This window comes from Dipodomys merriami, unplaced genomic scaffold (genome assembly GCF_024711535.1).
Source record: "Dipodomys merriami isolate MVZ:Mamm:240054 unplaced genomic scaffold, mDipMer1.0.p SCAF_100, whole genome shotgun sequence".
Lineage (NCBI taxonomy): Eukaryota > Metazoa > Chordata > Mammalia > Rodentia > Heteromyidae > Dipodomys > Dipodomys merriami.
In genome coordinates this window covers 859,540-880,642 of record NW_027202272.1, presented here as the reverse complement: position 1 = coordinate 880,642, position 21,103 = coordinate 859,540, and the positions used below count along the sequence as shown (strand labels likewise).

Genomic DNA, 21,103 nt, shown 5'->3' with positions numbered 1-21,103 from the left:
CATCACTTTATATAGAGTTATACACTAGAATCTACATAAATGTCTATCTGTCTCTGCATACATTTATGGATGCATATACATACGTAAATACACACATACACTGAAATCTACACATCTATGTGTTTATATAGTGGCCACTCCTAGGGCTTGATCTCAGGTCCTCAAAGTTGCCCGATAACTTCACTTGCATCAGACTGGTGTGCTAATATTGACCCATTCATAAAGTGGGCCTTCTAGGCCCAGAGTTCAAATCACAGAACTGCCAAAAACTTAATCCTGATGGAAGAAGCCAATTGTCCCACTTGTTTTCCTAATTGGTGAAAATCCGGGGTCTCAGGAATGATGTCTAATACACAGGCAAATCTATGTCCTATGTAATAGGATGTAAAGAATATTATATGTGTAATCATACTCACTAAAATATATAATAAATAAAACAAAATAAAATGAATAACTACACTAACTGCAATATGCAGTAAACATGTGTATGTAAATATAAATCATGTATTTAAAATGTATACGAGTGCTAGGACTTGAATTCAGGCTCTGGAGACAGGCCTGACTTTCTTGTCTTCCAGCATGATGACCTCCCCCTTCCCCCACAATGCTGCAGATTTACCCAGACCCTGAGTTCAAATCCCAGGCCTGGCAGAAAAAAATGGCATGAATTCCAAGCCAAGGAGCCTCAAAAAATATTTTAGATATTTTAATGTATGTATGTATGCATATATGTATGTATGTATGTATGTATGTATGTATGTATATATGTATGCATTTTTATTTTGTCAAGCACAGGGCTTGGACTCAGGTCGCAGCAACTCTGCCTCAGCTTCAATCACTCTAGGCTAGGGTGCAGCCACTGGACCCACAGCCAAACCTGGGTTCCTGGGCCCCAAAGGCTGACAGGAAAAAAAAAAAAAAAAACACTAGAAAAAAAAAAACTCGGCAACTTGCATACGGCTGCAAGTTTTACATTTGTTTTCTTTGCAAGGTGACCTTCCTGGGTCTGAATGACACAGTTGAAAAGTGTTAGTAACCTAGCACTGCTGAAGGCTGGCGGGCTATCAGGGAAGCCATAGGCCAACATGGCAACATAGGCCCTGGGTGGGAAGCCCGGTCCTGACCCTTACCAATGGTGGGAGATCCTAAAAGTCTCATTCCTATTCATAGGAATACTGATGGAAGGTTATGAATGTCAAGGTTAGAGTGATTTTAGGAAGCCAATGGAGTTTAATGAATATTTTTGGCACACTAAAAGAATACTATTAATTACATGGATGCAATTATTTTGGGACAGTGGTTGATTTAATTAATAATTCATTAAGGATGAAAACAATATTAATTACATGGAGGCATAATAAGTACCCAAGAATTGGTAGGAATGTAGCATATATAACTGAATATTGTATAGACATCTCTGGCACTCTATAAAGATCTATATTTATTTGTGCACTACCATCTGCATGTTAATCTGTTCTTATTTTTCAAACCCTGGGGCTCGATCTCAGGTGATGGAAACTACTTGTGGGCTCAATATGCACCAGGCTAGCATGCTGACACTCACCCATTCATGAATTGGGCCTTGTAGGCTGTGAGTTCAGATGCCAGCACTCACAAAAATTGAATTGTGGAGTAAGAAGCCCATGGCGACACATGTTTTCCTTTTCTGTGAAAGTCCTGGATGTCAGATGTGAAGTTTCATACACAGGCAAATCTATATCCTCTGTAATAAATGTAATAAATATTCCATGTGTAATAACAGTCAATAAAATAAATGGCAAATAGATGAATGAAACAAAAAATTTAATGAATAGCTACACTAAGCACAATATTGAGTCAACAGATGGGGCTCTATTTCAGGGTCTGGCAACTGGCTAGGAGCTGAATTGGCTGCTGTGCTTACTATCACCCATTCATGAACTTCTAGGCCCTGAATTTAGATCCCAGCACTGCCAAAAGTATAATCTTGGAGTGAGAAGCTAAGCATGACATGTTTTCTTTTTCTTTGAAAGTGCTCAGTGTGAGGTAGGATGTATAATTTGGATGCAAATCTATATGCTATGTAATAGGATGTCATAAATGTAATAAATGTCATAGGTGGAATAATTGTCACTACAATAAATGATAAAGGGTTGAATTAGTGAATCATTCTATATTAAATTAGATGCAACAATTATAGGAAGTATATTAAGTTTTATTAATATTTTATTAAGCATTACCAGAATAAAAAATTACATGGAGACATAATTAAATATCGAATAATAGGTAGTGACACATGATGCATAATTTAATTATATAAGACATCTGTCTCATTCTATAAAGTATGTAAATATATATGTGTATATGTACATATATGATAAACAATAATGGGATATTCAGTAATTATTAATTAATGCTTTATTAATTGTTCAACTGGGACACATCATTAAATGGAGACATAATTTAATATCTAATAATTGGCAGTAATCCCTGCAACTACTGCTGCCTCCTTCTTGCCCTCATCGCTGGCCTGTCAGTGCCAAAAAAGGCCTCCAGGAGAACCCCTCCACCCCTGCACAAATGTGTCCTGTACTTCCAGTGACTCCTGGTGGTCTGTATGATCTACATGACCACAGAAGAGCATGAGGATATATGTTACACACAGACATGAAGAACTAGTATGATGGCTTGACCTTCATGGCCTCTGAAAATGGAGCTTTGACCTGCATAAGTTTTGCTTCACTATGAATTTTCTATTTTCACACTGAACACCATATACTTTCCTTGTGATTCCTTTATTGGTTTTTGTCTTATTCTCTCATAGGCTGATACTATGTCTCTGGTGATGGCACCAGCAGATCCAAGTGGAAAAGGAAGTGGGACATAGAGTACCCATCCTTTTCAAAAGAGTCCACCACAGGTCAGAAGAACAAGTCTTAGGAGAATGGGCACAGCTGATGCTTCCCTCTCTGAAGCATGGCTCAAGTTTGGAGAGGAATTTCAAGACATCTGAAATATTGAATTATTGAAATATTGAATTATCTCCAAGACCAAAGAAACAACCACATCTAGTAATTGAGCTCACAAGTATACCATGGAGATCCAGTGAAAATGATCAATCAGATGAAGATAGGACACTGTTTAAAATACAGAGAAACAATGGGATTGGCACTATTGGCAGGAACAATTTGTGTACAGAAAGAAGATAGGGCCAAGGGAGATGAACTGCAGTTGATTGACTAGAAAATGGACAGTGACAGAGAAGAAACCAGTAAAGGCAGTGAATGTGAAGATGGAGAGGGTGCCATGGAAATTTCAGATGGTGCTTCTAGTGCAAGTAGTTATTCTTTGGCAAGTGATAGTAGGAAACCTGAGCTTCCTAAGGCAGGACCTGACTTTATTGCCTAGCTGGACTAAAAGTGAAGATCCTCCTGCCTCACATTCCAGAGTTCTAGGATTACAGTCATGCATTACCACATTCCTGTTTGAAACATTTAACTTCCATGTTAGATTATTTCTTTTTCACCTGTGGCCTTTATAAGCCTGACTTCGACATTTTTGGACCTTGGCGTGAACATTTGTCTGGATTATGAGGAAACAATAATTATTCCAACAGTTTTCCATATTGAAACACCCACTCCTTGGGTACTTGTCAACTCACTGTGTTCATCTGGCCTGTGTGGAGATTGTCCTTTCTGCTCTGGTCCTTAAGAGGTCTGCAAGATTCTCAGCTGTGTACTAGAAGAACACAGAGATGGAGAGTTTTAGATAGCAATGAGAAAAAAGAAATTTACTTCACTGAAACTCTATTATTTGCCTTATTTTTGCCTGTCATATTTACCTTGCTCACAGTTTACATTCTTTTATGGTATAATGAAGTAATAACATTTATTTTCCTCAGCATTTAATTTTAATTCTTTGTTTTCATTGAGACAAACTTCTAAGAAAGAACAACTAATCTCATGTTCATTTCCACAAATGGATGTTTTTATTTTCATATTCCCTTGTAAGACAATAATTCTTGGTGTGGCAAGTCAGGAAATAGAAATAGATTAAAATTTTAAACATGATACATTTATTTGTGATGTCAGTAAGCTTTGGAATTTTAGTCACTAAAATGTGTGTGACTACTACGTTTATTCTTGCCCACTCTGGTGAGAGCATCCTTAATTACTAAGTTATTAACAAGTGAATGGATTGCCAGACAAACTTTGAGAGTTGTTGTTTTCTTGGCAGACCATTAAACATTTCTTTAGAGGAAAAAATACCACACTATTTCTGCTCTTCATTGAGTCTACTATACTTCAGTTAATTCATCTGTAACTATTAGCATACAACTGAATGTATTTGCTTTTGGGTTTATTGGAACATTCTAGCAGCCACAAATAAGGGAAACCATGCAGCTTGTGTTCTCTGGGTCTGGATTACTTCCCATAATATAATTCTTTCCCAGTCTTTCCACATTATTACAAATGGTAGTCTATCATGCTCTCTGATGGATGAGTGGGATTTCTCTCTGTTTGTGTGTGTGTGTGTGTGTGTGTGTGTGTGTTCATACATACATTTATATATATGTATATATGTACATATACACACATATATATGTATATATATTTATATCTATATATACATATATGTATATAAAATGTGGTATACATGTATGTAACCTCATACATACATACATATATATATATGTATGTAACCTCATACATACATACATACATATATATATATATGTGTGTAACCTCATACATGTATACCACATTTTATTGATCCATTCACCATTTTAGGGTTTTCTGGGTACTGGAAAGTGAGAGACAGGAGCCTTATCCCTCTGTTTGTGGGAAGACATGAACTCTTGTAGCAACAGTCCTGAGCCTTGGTACCCTTTTTTATGGCCTGAAGTGGTAAAAGCTGATCGACAATTTGTTCACTTTTGCAATTCCTGGGGCCTGAACTCAGTGCCTGTGCACTGTCCCTAAGCATTTTTTGCTTAAAGCTAGCATACTAACACTTGAGCCACTGCAACACTTCCAGCTTTTTCTGGATATGTGGTTACTGAAGAATCAAACTCAGGGCTTCATGCATGCTAGGCAAGCACTCTACCACTAGGCCACCTTCCCAACCCAAGGTTTTATTTTTTTAAAAACTAACATGTAAAAGAAACAACTACATGAACAACTGTATTACAGGAAGCAAGCTCCATGACTAGAACCATGACTTCCCTGGCCAGAAACCTGGGAGACCAGGCCTTTGCCACAAGTCTCCTGTGAGGTCAGCTTCCAACCACTGAGCATCATTTCATTGGCCTGAAAGGAAGGAGAGTGTTGAGATGTGAAACATGATGCAAGCAGACAGAGGGAGCCTCATCCCCCAATGTCAACAATGAGGATGGTTACTCTCAAACCCCAGATCCTGTGACACATGTGCTAGTAGACACTAATTATGAATTGTGTAGAGTCATGATCCAATGGGCAGATGGGTTGAGCTATTATGAGAAAGACATAACCTCATTCAGAATCATATGGACTCCAAAAATGTGAACTAGAAAAGGTCTACTTTGTGTTTGAGGTTATTGTTTTAACTTCCTTTATCTGCACTCTATCCTCTAAAGCCAGCTCCCATGTGTGAACTCTTCATATGCAAGAAAATGAGCCATAAATAAGGCCAAGTAATTGTTAATCTTATGGAAGTGAGCCAGCCATAGAATGGCTGTCTGGGGTTTCTTTTCCTCTCTGAGTTACAAAAAGTGACTTGTTCCTGAGACAGAGCCCATGTTCTAATGGCTAAGCTATTACTGCTGGATATCACATTTCACCATGTGGATATAACTATAAGAGACAAAGCAGCCAGGACTTTGATGTTCCCAAAATTATTGCCATGCTGAGTGAGTCTGACACATGACTTCGAATGACTGCATGAAGGAAGTGAACATTCTTTTGTTTTTACATGTAATAGTGTATAAATCGATACATGCTTATTCACTTTACACTGACTTTAATTTTGTCCCAGGTTTTCATTTTGGTTTCAGAGGAAAGTGTCTGGATTTACCATTCCAACAACAGGCTCCCAGATGCTCATGCAGGGTGAGGAGGGGAGAATGGGTCAAAATGATGACTTCCTTCTGTGTTTCCCTGGCAGTGCTGAAAACCAGACCCAGAGCTTCTGGGCTCCAGGTAAACAAGCAGTGGGTAGAGTCTCCCTTCTCAAGAGATGAAATCTTCATGAAAATTGCCCACAGGACACTACAGTTTCCACTGCTTTTTTACTTCCACGCAGTGCACATAGCACACGAGCTAATGCTGGAGGGCACAGGTATGGCTGACTCACCACCCTTCAAGAGAGGCAAGAAGGATGAACACAGTGGCAGGGGACCTGTTCCTCAGCAGAAAGCCTTGCAAGGTTCTGAACATCACCCTAAGTGAGGCTGGCATTTGAGCACAGTCTTGGACAGGTCATAAGCATCTGAAGAGTGTGGAATGTTCTGCTAATCCACAGGTTGACTAAGCAGCCTCTCCTGGGGGGAAAAGGATCTACTATAAGTAAACATTTATCAGAAATCTCACTAAACCTTGTTCTTTATATTAAGTCAGTTCTTCAAGGCAGACAAGTGAGAGTGGATAAAGGAGAAGGGCCCTAGGACCACTGAATTTTCCCATCTTAGAGCATCATTTTCTTTCTCAACATATAGTAGGGAAGCCACAGCCTAGTCCTGCTAGCCAATAGAAGTATATTCTCAATGGTATATGCCAACATGTTCAGGTCCAGATAACTCAGTGATAGTGGTTCCACTCTGTTCTCTCAGTAACTTCTCTTTTTTGAGATAGGGTCTAATCTAAGTAAGACTTTGGGCTAAGCTACCTTTGTATGCAGATCATAGGCATGTACCACCATGCCTAGTCTCATTACTTCTTTTTTTTTTCTGCCCTTTGAAAGTCAGCCAATAGCTCTAACATCTTTCTCTTCCATTACATTCTATTCATGCCCTTATCTGGTTCTCTCCATCTGGTCTAACTGGAGCCATCTGTCTCTAGCCAGCACACTGTCATGGTGGTCCATCTTCCCAGCTAGCTCCATACACATCTGTTTGTTACTAGGGAGTCTTTCCTGACTTGTGCTTTTCACTTTTCCAAATGACTGGATGTGCAAGACAATAAAAGGAGTTCCTGAATTTTGCCAAGAGTGTGAATGACATGACTGATTCAAGGCTGTTAACCATTTTCTTTTCTTTTCTTTTCTTTCTTTTTTTTTTGGTCCGGTTGTAGGGCCTGAACTCTGGGCCTGGGCGCTGTCCCTCAGCTCTTCAGCTCAAGGCTAGTGCTCTACCATTTGAGCCACAGCGCCACTTCCGGCTTTTTTTCTTTTTGCTTATGTGGTGCTGGGGAATCGAACCCAGGGCCTCATGCATGCAAGGCAAGCACTCTACCACTGAACCACCTTCCCAGCCCCCTGTTAACCATTTTCCACTTAAACACACAATCAGTGGGCCAGGATTGGTGGCTCATACCTGTGATCTTAGCTAATAGGTAGGCTTAAATCTGGAGGATGGTGGCTCTGAGACCAGCCTAAGCAGAAAAGTCTTGAGATCCCACCTTCAAAATAATCGCAAAAGAAGGGCTGGAAGTATGGCTTACGGTGAGCATACAATATGAGCAAGAGCTGTCATAGTATAGGTCACCTTGTGCTGCTTGTAGCACAGGTCCTTTAGTCCCAGGTCTGTACTAATAACATCTCTTCAATTCCAACTTTGTGTATGTGTGTGTATGTGTACAACTTCACGTACTCATGCACTTGTTGTGTACACTGATAATATTAAGTTGCACGTGCTTATGTTGCAGAGACTTCAAACCAATTTTTATCTTTCCAAACACAATGAGCCATCAAGAATTCTACCACTGTCAACATTCATTACAAAGATTCCACTTCCAAAATGCCATTTGGTTAGATGGTGTTTACCTATCCATATTTACTTAGTCTTTCCTCTAGTTGACCCTCATCCTCCCATACCATTGCACCTCCACACATTCCCCCAGATTATTGTTTACAATGATCTTAACATTTTCCTGGAAATAAGGATTCTTTAGTGGTAGAATTAGCATTTAATTGCTAGCAAGTCACCTTCTTCAGTAATAACTCACAATGAGCTTAAAGATCTACCCTTAATCAGGTAGGGATAGGTGGACACAGCATAGTAAAATGGACAAAAAAGCATTTGAATGCCAGGTGGACCGCTATGGGACCTGATGCGATACCATCATGTGCTAAACATGGACATCCCAGGTGAGGGCAGAATACTCTCTTGTACGTGTAGGACTCCTGGATATCAGGAAAGTAGGAGGCTGAGACCTGAGTCCAACCCTTACTCTTCTCAAATTGCTGGCAAAGTTTCAGAAAAACTCAGTAATCTGCCCAAGGAAGGTATGCTAGACTACAGGTGAATAAAGACAGGAGCCTAAAACATGGCATGCAATTTCTGAGAAGACACCTTCATACTTACTAAGAACTTATGAGCTTATAGAAATTGATTTGTTGTGGTCAGACAGTGTGGGTATGCAAACCAAGGAGGGGACTGGCCACTTCCTTACAGTATCATCCTATAGTGACAAGAAGAGGAAAATAACCCCAAATGGGACTGCACTGGTCATCTACTTGATGTCAAAGTATTGGGGCTGAACAGTACTGAGTGTTAACCTGGACTGCTGGTCAGAGAGCTGGAAAAGTAGGGAGTAGGATGTGAATTGAATGATAAATAGAGGGATGGGTTGATGGAAAGAATTGTCAACTGCAACATCACATTCAGATCTACCAGAGATCTCTCATAAAGGGCCAGTACAGTCAACCATATGAACCCATTAGCACTTGTCATTCTTGTTTGCTAGCAATCACTTTCTGACTTATCAGACATATACACACACCAAATGGCCATGGTTTGGTGGACACAGAGGGCTAGAATATAAATGTCAGTAAATGCCTGGCATGTTAGCAGAGAGTATCAAAGTTTAGCCACCCTGCATTGTTCATTCCCAAGATTCTCAGCCTGTTAGGTCCTTGTGGCAAACTCAGTGCTCCAATGGGAAGAGATGCTGCCTCCAGGCCTCCCTTTCTTATCCTCCAGGTCTCAGAAGTCCCCAAAAGGCTGGTCTGGAGGTGTGGGGGAATAATGCAGGCAAAGCCCAAGTGTTGGAGACTCCAATTCATAGCAATGATAGGGTGCTGCAGAGCTCTGGATTGTGTTGTGCCTCCAAGGGAAGGAGGCACTGTTGGCACATGAGTGCATCAGGGCTTCCTGATCCTCCCTGCCCAACAGCAGCTGTTCTGGATTGAGCAGCACACTGGGATGGGGTATGAGGCACCCTGGGGACAAGTACCCACCAGTAGAGGGATGGATAGGGCAGGTAAATCTACAGAGAACAGTGCCAGTACTGGGCAGCTGTGCTCTTTTATCAACTTCTCCACATTTCAGTTTTCAAAAACAACTTAGACTTTAGAGTAAGTTTCAACCTATGGAAAATTTACACAAGTGTGTTTCCCTCACTGCCCTAGCTCTCCCTTGATTCACATGTCATAAAACATGTTAATCAAAGTCAGAACATTTCCACTGAAGCCATATTAGTCATTAAACACAAACCCCGTACCAACCTCAACATTGCCTCCTTCTGCCCTTCTCTTACTCAGGAGTCCATCTGGTCCTGCAGATCGTTGCTCTCCTCCCCTTTGAGGGGCCAAAGTTCCAACTAAACCTCCATCCTTGGCCATCGTGAGGGGTTCTGCTCAGCATTTGCTGTCTTGGTAGGCATAGATTGAGGGATGTCGATGGACTGTTCCTCTTTGGCAGGAGCCTACAGAGCAACAGATGCTGCAGCAATCTCAGTGAATCACACTGGGGCACCGAGGTCACCATGCTTAACCTTGTTCATGGTACTAGTGTTAGAACTCAGAGTATTGTACTTGCTAGGTAGGTGAGCTATATGCCTATTTTGTGCTGGTCATTTTTTAGTTATGGTCTTGCTTCCTATCCAGGTACATGCCTGGGCCTGGACTCACCTATTTTAAGCTTCCTGTTGTAGTGAAGTTGATATTAATTGATAGCTTAAGAGGAGATGTCACCCAGTTTTTGGCTTGGGCTGGCCCTGAATAATGATCATCCAAATCTCAGCATCTTAAATAGTTAGGATTACACATGTGACTCCCAGCTCCAATGTGCCTTCCTTCTCAACCCTACCAACTCAGCAGTGACTGACAGCTTCCTCTCCTCAGTTACTCTTACCCTCTGGAATTTCAGAGAGGAGACACACATTTTCTTCTTCATTGTACTCTAATTGCTCCCAAGATTGCCTGAAATTGTACTATCTCCCCTCATTGTAGGCTCCCCAAGGAAGTAATACCCTTGGATACTGGATATTTCTACATGAGGAAGTAAACTTAGCTGTGAACCCCAAAGGGAGATCCTGTTACTTCAGCTGTGGGCTGTCAGTTCCTTCCGCAACTCCCTCAGCTACAGTCATTTTCCATGACACAATGGTCTTCCTGAACTCCCCACACTGATGGGTACAAAGACAGCATCATGCCAATTGGCCAGGTCAAACTATGGGACACTCAGTGGTGGAGCTGGAGGAGTTGCACTTGTCCCCTATCCAATCTGACATCCAGTCCCTCTCTTCAACAGAATTCAATCTTTGTGGATTCTCCTCTCTGCCAACACTCTCAGTCTGACTCTAGAACTAAGGAACAAGGTATATGTAATTGAGAAAACACAAACACAATCTCTCATCATGAATGGACCAATTTAAATAGTGAAAAAATGAGCCACAAAATTATACTGAACCCCTCTCCCTGCTTCTTTTATTTGTGCAAGTTTGCTCCCTAATTGCTTTTGTGTGTTTGTTGGGGAAGGTGTGTGGGTACGGGTGCAGGGGATATTGTGTATAATAGGACTTGAACTCAGGGCCTTTGGCTCTTAACCTAGCTCTTTTTTGTTCAAAGCTGGCACTCTACCATTCCAGCCACTGATCCCTAGTGGCTTTTTCCAGGCTAATTGCAATAAGAATCTCTTGGGTTTCTCTGCCTACAATGGCTTCAAACTGCAATTCTGGTATCAGCCTCCCAAAAGGCTAGTGTGTGAGCCACTAGTGCATGGCCTCCCACTGCTACATTAAAAGGGCAGATTTTAAAGTGAAGTAAAAGAAAATTCTTGATTGAAAACTGGGTATCAGTGTGATTTAGGTAAATCTGGAGGCTCCTCATGGGAGGAAAGGCCTTCTCCTGGGAAGTATTACAGCACTACATGAACCAAGTGGGTTTGATGAAATGTCCCCAGAGAACACACAAGATACCCTGAGTGAAACAACACCCAAAGCACAGGTTCTTAGGACATTGTCTAAAATAAGTTTTTAACCAAGGTGCTCACAGATGTGCCTCCCATATCCATGGGAAAGATATCAGTAGAGCAGCCATCTGGATTCTGTCCTATGGGGGTACAAGGTGTTTGGAACCAAGCCTTTTCCTTAGTCCAAACCACATCACAAAGAGGCCATGTGGATGCTCCTAGTCCAATGGCTGGGCCTTTTACTGCTACAAAATTAGGCTTCTTAAACTGGATGAAAGTATTTACTAAGTTTCTAAAGTTAAAAATGTACACAGGGAAAAGTAAAAACATTGCATATGTGAGCAGATGACAAAAATCTATTCTAGATTGGAAGTTGCCAAGCAGAAACTATGCAAATCATAAAAATTAAGATTTCTTAAAAAGCCTCCTCCCAGAAAAGGTAGACTGTGGATCTACCTGCTGCAGGTTGTAAAGGCTTACCTACAGCCTGGATATTACACAGGTGTCGCTGCTACCACCAGTTGTAGGTGACATAGCCAGAAGGGCTTTCATATTTACAGTGGCTCTTGGCCACTCTGACTATTGCATATAGCATTTCCAACTTTCTCTCATTGAAGACCCAAGGATCATACTGACTTTAGGGAGTTCTTGTATCCAAGAAAAGGGAAAATTCAGAGTGAACTTGGCACTAAGATTGTCTGGTACTGACTGAAGGGTTATTGACTAAGGGATATAACCTGCCCCCGGAAGAAGACTTTACACATTGAATTGGAAACACGTATTTTCTTAGGTCTTATAAACTGGACTAAATTAACTTATGGACATGGAGATAAGCTAATTTAAGACATAAGGTTGGAAATAAAGATCAGCAAGCATCTCAATGCCTGTATCCCATTATGTGTTGTTGGATGCTATTGCCACAGGAAATTGGAGAGCAAAGCAGACATGGGAGAGGGAGGCCTTTGCAGGGGACAAGAACTTGCCATAAAACACAACCAATGCTGTGCTGGAGTTTGTTTTATAGGCTTTGTAGTTCCAGGGAGGTTGATGCTATACTATATAGGGAATCTGCTTCTTCCTCCCCACCATACAGCTGATTCTGTTTTCAGAGGTAGTCTCTTGTTCTGATTTCACAGAGTAGATCAAAGCATAAACTTATACCTACATACATATAAAGTGATTTTGTATAGGTAGTTTGAGCCTGACCATTGAAGAATAACTAAAACTTTTCATATACAGAGTTCTAAGCCAGAGCTTGACTGACAACAGCTATTGAGGCACTTCCTACTAGTTCCTCATCCTCTGAATACTATCAAGATGGAATATAGTGCTGCATCTCCCCTCCCCCTCCCTCCCCCCCCACCCCTGTGCAAGTCCTGCAGTTGAATTCAGGGTCTTCTGCTTAGTTGGCTGGCACTTGAATACTTGAATCACACTTTCAGTACTGTTTGTACTAATCATTGGAGGCTCAATTTTAACAGACTTTTCTAATTGATCTGGTCTTAACACAAATCCTCTGGATGTATCTCAGACTTTTGAGTAGCTAGAATTACAGATGTGAGTCACTGCTTCCAGCTAGATTATATTGTAAGGAGGGAGGTTGGGAGGTTTGTAAGGAACACAGGAGAACAGGGCTTGCAGATGCAGATTCCAGCAATTGGTGTGAGGTGTAGTCCATTAGGTGAGGCCAACCTCATCTCAGCCTTGCCAATTGCCCCCAAGGTAAGTAATGTTTTGCATTATGCAAGAATTGATCCTTTAAAAGAATAAGCCACACTAATATCTAAGGTTTCTAAATGAGATGGCCCAAGGCATTATTTGAAAGCTCACAATGGAGTTTAACGATAAAGCTGTGGTACATGAAAACATAAGAATAAAAAAACTGTCCATGATTCCATGCTTCTCCCATGATATATTTGTACATACATAAAAAATTCTCATCTCAAGCCCAAAGAAACACAGGTCCCATGGTTTCCCTTATTTGCAATGACTAGTATATGTCTGAGACAAGCAGAAATGTTCAGAGGAGTTGATGTTAGGTGAAATGAATCCCAAGATAAGGACTCATATTTTTTCTTTCTTGCTATTGTTTTAAACATATTTATAAGATGATTGCTTTGTGTTTTTTTATGTCCCTCCTCCTCAGTATAATCCCTGTTTTCACTGTATTTGATGTTGCTATAATTTGTGGAGGGGAAGGGAAAAAAACAAATTGTTTAAACAGGGATACAGGTGAACCCATTGCAACAATGAGATGTACAAGATGTTATGTCGAAAAATGAATTTTACAACTCTGGCGTGGTATGGGGAGGGAGATGGGAAGGGATGGTAAGGGAAACAAAGGTGGAGGGAACAATGCTTGATAAGAAATGTACTCATTTGGGCTGGGAAGGTGGCTCAGTGGTACAGAGCTTGCCTTGCATGCATGAGGCCCTGGATTTGATTCCTCAGCACCACAGAAGCAGAAATAAAAAGCTGGAAGTGGTGCTGTGGCTCAAGTGGTTGAGCGCTAGCCTTGAGGTGAAATGCTGAGGGACAGCGACCAGGCCCAGAGTTCAGGCCCACGACCGGACTCCCCACCCCCCAAAAAAGAAATGTACTCATTACCTTGCTCGTGTAATTGTAACCCCTCTGTACTACATTTTCAAGATTAAAAAAAATTCTGGTTTCAAAGTCTTTGAGGAAAATCAATACCAGGATTTCAATAGGATTGATACATTGTTTTATAACTGGAATTTCAATTTTTGCCTGGAATGATAATAATGTCAAATGAAATTATGTCTCTATTTCAGAGGTCCATGCTAAATTCATCAGCAGCCCTGCTCAGAGGAAGGGTGCAATGATGATGTGTAAACTCATTTGTAAACATGAGTTGAACAGAAACTCAGTTTGTTAAAACACAGCCACCCACCAAATCTTTGTAGAAATAACCTGTCAGGAGAGACCTCTCCAGTCCACAAAGCTGTACCATCATGTACTAGCAGTGTGGCTAGTGGTAGGAGATCATGATGGACCTAAAGAGGAAATGTGTACAGTTTTGTTAAGTATACATGCGGTTGTGTTTGCTAGCCATGGGGCTTGAACATAGGGCCTGTGCACTGTCTCTGAGCCTCTTTGTGCTCAAGGCTAGTGTTCTACCAACTAAATCCCAACACCACTTCCAGCTTTTTCTTAGTAGTTTATTGGAGATAAGAGTCTCATGGACTTTCTTGTCTCAGCTGGCTTCAAACTACAATCCTCAGATTTCAGCACCCTGAGTAGCTAGGATTACAGGCATGAACCAGCAGGCTCCTGGTTTTTATACTTATCTTTTAAAACTTAATATTAAAGCCCATAAACATTAATAGGTGTACAATGCAGCATACTCAATTTGTATTTGTTCCCACTGGATTATCTGTGAACTGAGTTAAAGGCTGTCTTAGATATGGAAGGAAAGGAAAGATTTTCCACAAAGTTAGTTTTTGAAGACATTATTATTCAATAGAATTCCTTCTGAGAAGACACTTGACAAGATCAGATGTTAGGTCACACCCTCATGGAAGGGTGTAGGAATTGTCTGGGGAAACCAGGCAACAAAATTTGAATTAGGAGGTAGTGTGCTTCCTTCCTCAGCTTACTCAACTTTATTATCTGAAGAAGAAAGGAATGAGTAGGAAGAGGTCAAGTTCTAGGGCCAGTTTACGGGTTTGTTTTGTTCTCTCTCCAAATCCTGTAATATAGGAGTGCTGAGTAATAGCCTCTTCCTTTGGAAAGTCTGCACATTATCTCACTCTATCATGAGAGGAGACCTCACTTCTGTGGAGATAAGCTTGCTCTTGGGTCCTTCAGACACATAGTATGCAGACATCAAAAGTCCAATGCTATAAAGGGAACCCAAAATACTCAGTTTTATCAATGATGTAAGGGCCATTTCATGACAATGAATCTGCAAACTGGGTATCATCAATTCCAATAGTGGAAATAGCAGCCCTGGACAGTGGATGATGGGATGATGTAAGATGTTAATTGATCTCCATTCTGACTTCCCTTTCCTTCCATTCTGAATATTTGCCACAATGAAGATCTTTGCCTCAAAAAGTTTAAGGAATTTGAGTCATGATACCACAGAAACAAGCAAAAATACAATACATAGAAAGATTGTTTTGTGTAATGTCCCTCATAGGCATATAAAGTTAATTTAAATAAACTGAGTAAGAGAAAGGTTAAGTGAAACTGCTTTAAATAAGTAGTTTTTTCTGATTCTCCCATATTCCATTAAGCAAAATTATTGCTGATAAAAATACATTTACTCAAAGCAGCAGCAATGCAGGTTTAACAGAAGCACAATGTTTCAGTTTCCTATAATATCAGCTGAGCCTTCTGTGGAATCCAGGAGAAGGACATGGCATTGGGAGGCTGGGAGAAGTAATAGGAGTGAGGATCTGATGAAAACAAGCATCTAAAATCACCTAAAAGTGCAAGAGATGAGGTTTCTACTTAAATATCTGTATCTATCTTTTCTCTTTCTCTAATCCCAGTACTACAAGCCTCAGCCACTGTCAAGGGCAGAGACTGGACACCTGAGGAGGGAGAAGACTGGAGAGCAGCAAGATTGGTAAGAAAAGCTCTAAGATGCATAAGAGAGGACTCAGGAGGTCTCACAGAAGATGTACAAAGTCACCACTGAAGACAATGGTATGTGTGTGTGTTTGTGTGTATGTGTGTGCATGTGTGTGTGTGTGTGTGTGTGTGTGTGTGTGTGTGTGTGTAAAAAGTGAGGCTTAAAGACATGCAACATATCCTGAACTATGATTTAACAATGAGCAGTGTCTACACTTTGATATGAGGTTCTGATAGTCTAGAGCAGAATTATGTCCACTGATGAAGGTTTATAATTTCAAGTCAAGTAAGAAGGCAATGCCTTCTAGCACCACATCTGAGAACTCAGAATAATAATGGGATTATAATATTTCAAACCATAGGTATGTTATTTTGGGGAATAATAGAGATGGGGGGGACTGAGATCCAAGGCTAGTCTAGGCAAAGTTTTAGCAAGCAGACCTTATCTCAACAAATTATTCTGGCTAGGTGGTTCATTCCTGAAATCCCAGCTCTGTGGGAGGTGTATGTGAGGGAAGAGCAAAGCCCAAAAATTACTTAAAATACTTAAAGCAAGAAGGGGGCAGGAGGTGTGGTAGAATGCATGCCTAGCATGTATGAGGCTTTGAGTCCAATCAAACCATAGTACTATTAAAACAACCCAACAGATGTAAGATGTGTTCATTAGCTGATTCAGCTTTTTTCCTCTCTACTAGAAATATTTAGAATTCGGGGAAGCATAGGAGAAGTGTACAGCACAAGTACCATGCAGCTGTACATTATCTATACAGCACTCTTATCCAACATGCCGAGCACTTGCTGGGTTTCAGTTGTTGGCCTCTGATAAGCAGTCATTAATGTCAGACTCATAGAAAGAGCAGATGAGTTAATTGAGTCAACTCACTTAAATGACTGACATTGAAGCCTATGCAGGGCTGTGATCTTCAGTTCTAGTACTTGGAAAACTAACCCCAACCCCGATGCAAACACATTGGCTCTGCAAACCTGATTGCATCTGCCATCTTGGTGCCTTTTCTCTTTCTATCATCTGTGAGATGGTCTATGAAGTAAATTAAGTCCAGGCCACAATAGAAGATGCTGCCGGGTGCACTGAGATAGACCTGCTGTCATTGGCAGTGGCTGTTTTCAGGGCACTCAGGACTTCTTTTATCACCGGGAAGTCACCATAAGTTCCAATGATAAGGACCACTTTGGGTACAGACTACTATAAGCATTTTAAAGACCCCTCTGTATGGTATTTTCACAATAATAATCATAATAATAAAAAGAAAGCCTTTGTTTCTCTGAAGGTTACAAGAAATGGGTATTTCTGCAGTTTGAACAGCAGGTGGCACTTTTAACTACTTTACAAGTGAGTCCAGTCTGTTGTTTTTGTTATTGTTGTTGCTGATTTAGCTTAGGATAGAAACCTAAGTGATATGGTGAGAGGGCAAAAAATCATTTAAAATGATCTTGGAAACATTAAAAAACCTCACCAGTGAAGAGCTTGAAGTCTAAAAATGTACCAAAAATCAAGCCCTGAACTGCTTGTTCTGTATGAGTGTAGCTAGCACACAGACCTTCTGTAGGTAGCTTTCCTTGTCTGGAACAACCTACTCAAGCTGTGTACAAAGGAAAAGAAACAACACTAGAACTTAAAATTTGGAAATGCCCAGTGCAAGTTGAGATGTATGCATTTCCAGAGCCTTCCTAGCACTAGGGGCTTTTGAACAACAATCTCTTCAACAACAATCTCCTTGGCCTTTGCAAGCTGCCTTTTCAGGTATTAGTCAATATGCATGCATAGAAAGCCCCCTTGCTGTGTGCTCTGCCACAACACTAAGACCATCAGTGTTGTAGGATGATAGGGAAACTTCTCCCAGGACAGAATGCAGCCATTGTTATGTTTAGCAAATAATTAACCTGTCAAACTGGGCACCAGTGGCCCTTGACTGTAAACCTAGCTACTCAGGAGGCAGAGATCTGAGTATGCCAGTAAAAAACCAGCTTGGGCAGGAAAGGCCTTGAGACACTTATCTCCAAGAAACCACCAGAAAACTGGAAGTGGCACTGTGGCTCAAGTGATAGAAAGCTAGACTTGAGTTGAAGAACAGAGAGACAGCCCCTAGGCCTAGATTTCAAGTCCCATGACCAACAAAATAAAGAAAAAGAAAGAAAGAAAGAAAGAAAGAAAGAAAGAAAGAAAGAAAGAAAGAAAGAAAGAAAGAAAGAAAGAAAGAAAGAAAGAAAGAAAGAAAGGAAGGAAGAAAGGAAGAAAGGAAGAAAGGAAGAAAGAAAGGAAGGAAGGAAGGAAGGAAGGAAGGAAGGAAGGAAGGAAGGAAGGAAGGAAGAAAGAAAGAAAGAAAGAAAGAAAGAAAGAAAGAAAGAAAGAAAGAAAGAAAGAAAGAAAGAAAGCAAGAAAGCAAGAAAGCAAGAAAGAAAGAACCTGTCATGATGAGAGATATGGCAAAGCTCAAGCCTTTGCAGATAAAGACATACTAACCTGGGAGATGGCTCAAAAACAGAGGCACTGTTACCTTCTCCTGGTAAGAACCAAAGCTCCCACTGGAGCCCATACCATTAGAATAGAGCAGATCCCCAGCACATGCCTACAGCCCCAAGTCAGTGTGGCCAGAGTGATTAGCAGCCAAGCTTCCAAGTCCCCTTTGATTCCTGCCTCCTGGGCACATTGTGGGCCAGCTCAGAAGGAGGTTTCAGAAGAGCATAAAGAGCCATGAAGCAAAGCAGTCGTGTAGAAATGCAAAGCACATGACTCTCACCTCTGGGATTCCAGAGTTATTCTCAGATTATTTTGTGGATAAGAAGATGTGAGTGAATCATCTTGCTTCCTGAAAAATATCTCTGTATAGGTAGGTACTCTTTGCCTCACACTGAAAGGCAACCACTTGTCCAAAGGCTGGTCTCATCTGTGGCCAATAAATTTCCTTTTCCCGGCCATCACCCCTTTAACAGACATTTGTATGTTGGCTGATAGCACATCCATGAATGGAGATGTACCTGCAAAGGGTTTGAAACCATAGTGGTCCATGATGTCCTATCACCATTTCTCTCCCACTGTCATCTCAGAATTAGACCAGAAGCTGGTTGCAATCACCGCACATATCAACACAAGACTGTCAATACCAGAACCTTGTCAAAGTCTACTTCAAAGATACCTTTCAGTTTCAATCTATGTCTGACAGAGTATCTACCCCATACTTTTTTGGTCTAGGATATGTGCACCTATAAACTGGGAGACTTTTAGAGAATAAGATTAGAGAGAACGGGTCTCCTGGACAGGATCTGCTATAGGTACGACAAGTTGGAAGGAAAAGGGAAACAGCATAAGGAAATATCATTAACATGGCCAAAGTGGTCAAAAGACATCTCTCCAATGCAAGAATGTCTTTCTGACAAACCTGTTCTTGTTGGGCCATGGCCTGGTATGGTAGTGCCACTTTACACTCTGGTCCCATTAAAGTAACATACATGTCATGGCTTCTTCCTTCCATGGCCTAGGCTGACTACCAGAGGTTCATTCCCTGTTTCTACCTCTGCTTTCTAAAAGGTACACATATCAAGGGGCTCTCTTCTTTCCCCCTACAAATATTCTACCAATGTCCCCTCATTTCACAATTCCTCATTGCCAATCTGGGTGCTGCTTTTCTATGAGTTCTAATGTATCCTCTCCTGAGCCTAACATTTGTTGCCTTTCCTCCTTTTGGTGCTGGGGACTGAACTGAGAGTCATGTGCATGCCAGGGATGTACTCTACCACTGAGCTGCATCTTCACCTCTGAATTTTGTTTATCATACTTGTCAAGAACTCTATTAAGTATTTGATACAATTACTAAGGTACATGAGAATAAGGGAGATGCTGCACTTAGCAATTGGACAAAAAATCACCTATCTATAGGAATCACCCCCACATTAGCTTGTGTGGCAATGAATGCAGAGCTCTGGCTAGGAGAAAACAAAAGTCATGCCTGAGAAATACATGTTGGTCTACTGGTAAAATTATCAACAGGAGTTTTCTAAGGAGTGAGGGATTAGTCATTAATTATGAACCAAGAACTACTTCTTAAAAAGTGTAAAGAAATAAGCCAAAGCCACCAGAAAAGACTCATGAAAAGACTCATAAATGAGTACTTAAGAGAAAACAAAAATGTTCTTAGTCAAACACTGGTAGAAAGGATGGGTGGTGCCTCCATCACAGCTTGGCCTCAATCCTTAACCCACTGAGGAATGAGAGTGCCTTGGCCAGGCCTGCCTTCAGTTCTGACCCAGCAGCCTTAGAAGATTTGAGGTCATCCAACCTGGTCAGTTCTAGGACTAGAGACCCAGGGGTGTCAACACTTCCTCCCTAGAACTCCCACAATGGAAGCTATTTGCACTTTGATCTCCCTGGGGCAAGGACACAAAACAACCTGCTTCTAGTCACAGATCACTCTCTGGGACAGTTTACTTTCTAATGAGTGAGATCAGCTTGGCTTAAAGAGCTCTATCCCACCCCTCCCCACCCTACCCCAACCTCAGGCCTGGTAGAGGAAAACTTACGGAACTTACCATCTCCCAACTTTACTAGCAACAAGGGACTTGCACCTCACCCAGAAGTACCTTTTCCTTAGAGCTTTCTATAAGTTGCAGTATTCCCATAGCCCTGTTTCTGAAGAAAAAGGTACTCTTACAGGTTATTGGTGGCCATGGAGGAATGCTTGGCACAGACAACCTGCCTAGAGCCTCACTGAAAGAAGAGTGAAAGATTCTGGCAAAAAGAACCAGTGACTGATTTGGCCTCCAGTGAAAACAGAAGTGTTTACCCTCTTCCTGGCTATTGTAGATTCTAAGCAATTGAGATTTCTGTTTCACTCATGTAAAGTAAACATACCCAACAGGCTAGATCCATCCATCCCTTATATCCTTACAACACCCTGTGGGCCTCAGACAGCTTTGACTGCTGGAAAAATGAACATGAGAATGGGTAATTGGGACAGGCCATGTTTCCCCTCCTCTCCTTGACTTGGAAGTACTGTGTCAAGCAGTTCTTTATACACTATGGGACTGGTCAGCTTCTCAGCCTCTCACTCCCTCAAACAGCTAGAGTCACTTCTGTACTTAAAGCTGACAGACAACTTGAGAAACTTCCCTGGCAACCAGGAACTTGCACTCATCCTGTGAGCACTGCTTCATTGCCAATTGAACTCTAAACACAGGGATCAA

At 41.2% G+C, this 21,103-nt stretch overlaps 1 pseudogene; it reads right to left on the bottom strand.

The window, feature by feature from the left end:
• The window catches only part of LOC138806830 (chromodomain Y-like protein), a 163,980-nt pseudogene extending 145,087 nt beyond the window's left edge, over nucleotides 1–18,893 (bottom strand).
• Nucleotides 18,894–21,103: the final 2,210 nt, after the last annotated feature.